Source organism: Nicotiana attenuata, chromosome 1, assembly GCF_001879085.1.
Source record: "Nicotiana attenuata strain UT chromosome 1, NIATTr2, whole genome shotgun sequence".
Lineage (NCBI taxonomy): Eukaryota > Viridiplantae > Streptophyta > Magnoliopsida > Solanales > Solanaceae > Nicotiana > Nicotiana attenuata.
Window position 1 is genome coordinate 90,404,083 of NC_031989.1, and position 3,015 is coordinate 90,407,097.

A 3,015-nucleotide genomic window follows, 5' to 3' on the forward strand; every position below is an offset into this window, starting at 1 on the left:
ATATATTCCAACATAAGTTCACATACAAATGTTATGCAACTTACACTTTCCAGTAGCAGCCAGTGACTTGAAAACAGGGTCAACGACATTTTGAAAAGTGATATACCAACAACCTTGGCTCAAAGGAAAAGGAGTACATGGTTAAATCTTGAAATTAATAGTCGGCCTTCTTGTTCATCTAAGTTTTTTACACGGCGTGTGTGATTGATGCCCTTTTTATTATCTCTACCCTATAGCAATATTGTTCTGTGATAACTAACTCAGAAAAAAAAATTACATATGGCATTCAAATTCCCAATTACTAATTCACCTGTAAATGCCTCATGAGACAACCCTTTTCTACCCAAAAAATGAATCTTTTAATGTTTACTGACATCACCTCTATTTTCACCACTTGAATAAAATGTTCAATCTGCAAACTACCGGTCAAGAAAACAAAATGGCGAGAGGTTTTTCGGCATCCTTGTAGCTCTTTATGATCACACCAGATGAGTAAAACTCATCCCGTTCTATTTCAATATTCTACAAACTTATAAAAGTTTCAATAAATTAAAGAAGTTCAAAAATAAAAATATTCAACACTTCTAAAAACAAACACTAATTTTTTCAGTCAACCCCTTCTCCTTTATTACCTTATTTTTGTGCGTCCTGAAAATGTGCTTAAGTTTTTCGTTAGAATAGTTAGAGCAGAAAATATCTAGAACAATGTAAATTTAATGCTTCTATGTAGTGCCCCCGGGCCCACATGGTCAAAACCCGAAGTTCGAACGAAAACCCGATTACCCATTCCCCCACGAATTCAAATATATAATTTATTTTGAAATCGGACCTCAAATCGAGGTCCAAACCCCTAATTTTTGAAAAACTTAGGTCCTACCCAAAACCCTCAATTTCCACCATGAAAATCTTTGATTTTAAGTTAAAAAATCATGTTAAAAGATGTTAAGGAGTAAAGAAAATAAGTTAAAAATTACTTACCAACGTTTTGGAGAAGAAAGGTTATTTGAAAAATCGCCTCCTATATTTTGGGGAATAAACTGAAAATCTCGTCTATATATATGCCCCTCAGAACCACTGTGCGGACCGCACAAAACGGACCGCGGCCGCACAGCCCTTTCCTGAGGGTATACAATCTCCGAACCTCCCTGTGCGGACCGCACACAATCGACTGCGGCCACACAGCCCTTCCTGAGACCCTGTGTGGACCGCACAAAGTCGACTGCGGCCGCACAGCCCTCCACCGCGCACCGCACTAACGGGTTCAGAGAGCTGAAATTGCTCTGAACCTGCAATATCTGTGTTTTAAGCCTAAGACCTCCGGGAACCTACCCGAAACTCACCCGAGCCCTCGGAACTCCAAACAAAGTATACACACAACCTCAAAAACATCCTACGGACTTATTCGCGCGATCAAATCGCCAAAATAACATCATAAACATCGAATTAAACCTCAAAATCCATGAATTCTTTCAAACTTCTTAAAACATCAAATTTTCCAATTTACGTCCGAATCACATCAAATGACATCCGTTTTTCACCAAATTTCACAGGAACATCTTAAATCATATATAAGACTTGTCCCGGCGCCGGAACCAAAATACGGGCCCGATACCATCATGTTCTCATCAAATTTCATTTCAAAATCTTATAAACAATTTCAGAAACAATTTCTTTCAAAAATTCATTTATCGGGCTTGGGACCTCGGAATTCGATTCCGGGCGTACGCCCAAGTCCCATATTTTCCTACGGACCCTCCGGGATCGTCAAATCACGGGTCCGGGTCCGTTTACCCAAAACGTTGACCGAAGTCAAATTAATTCATTTATTAGCCAAATTTTATTATTTTTCACAGATTTTTATATTTAAGCTTTCCGGCTACGCGCCCGGACTGCGCACGCGAGTCGAGGTGACTCTAAATGAGGTTTTCAAAGCCTCGGAAACATAGAATTTAATTTAAAAACATGTGATGACCTTTTGGGTCATCACATTCCCCACCTCTAAAACAACCGTTCGTCCTCGAACGGACATAAGAAGGAAGTACCTGAGTCGGGAAAAAGATGGGGATAACGGCTCTGCATATCAAACTCGGACTCCCAGGTCGATGCCTCAGCAGGCTGACCTCTCCACTGAACACGAATAGAGGGAAAACTCTTTGACCTTAGCTGACGAACCTGCCGGTCTAGAATAACCACCGGCTCCTCCTCGTAAGACAAGTCCTTGTCCAACTGGACAGTGCTGAAATCTAACACGTGGGAGGGATCGGCGTGATACCTCCGAAGCATGGTCACATAAAACACTGGATGCACTGCTGATAAGCCCGGTGGCAATGCAAGCCTATAAGCCACCTCTCCCACTCGATCAAGAATCTCAAACGGACCAATGTACCTAGGGCTAAGCTTGCCCTTCTTCCGAAATCACATCACGCCCTCATAGGCGACACTCGAAGCAATACCCGCTCACCGACCATAAAAGCCAAATCTCGAACCTTGCGGTCGACATAACTCTTTTGCCTGGACTGAGCTGAACGAAGCCTATCCTGAATGATCCTGACCTTGTCCAAGGCATCCTGAACCAGGTCCGTACCCAACAACCGAGCCTTTCCCGGCTCAAACCACCCAACCGGAGACCGACACCGCCTACCATATAAGGCTTCATAAGGAGCCATCTGAATACTCGACTGGTAACTGTTGTTGTAGGCAAACTCCGTTGAGGGCAAAAACTTATCCCACGAGCCTCCAAAGTCAATAACACAAGCTCGAAGTATATCCTCCAAAATCTGAATAGTCCGCTCGGCCTGCCCGTCCGTTTGGGGATGAAATGTTGTGCTCAACTCAACCCGTGTGCCCAACTCTTACTGAACTGCTCTCCAGAAACGCGAGGTAAACTGCGTACCTCGGTCCGAAATGATAGACACGGGCACACCATGAAGGCGGACAATCTCCCGGATATAGATCTCAGCCAACCTCTCAGAAGAATAGGAGACTGCCACTGGAATGAAATGTGCTGACTTGGTC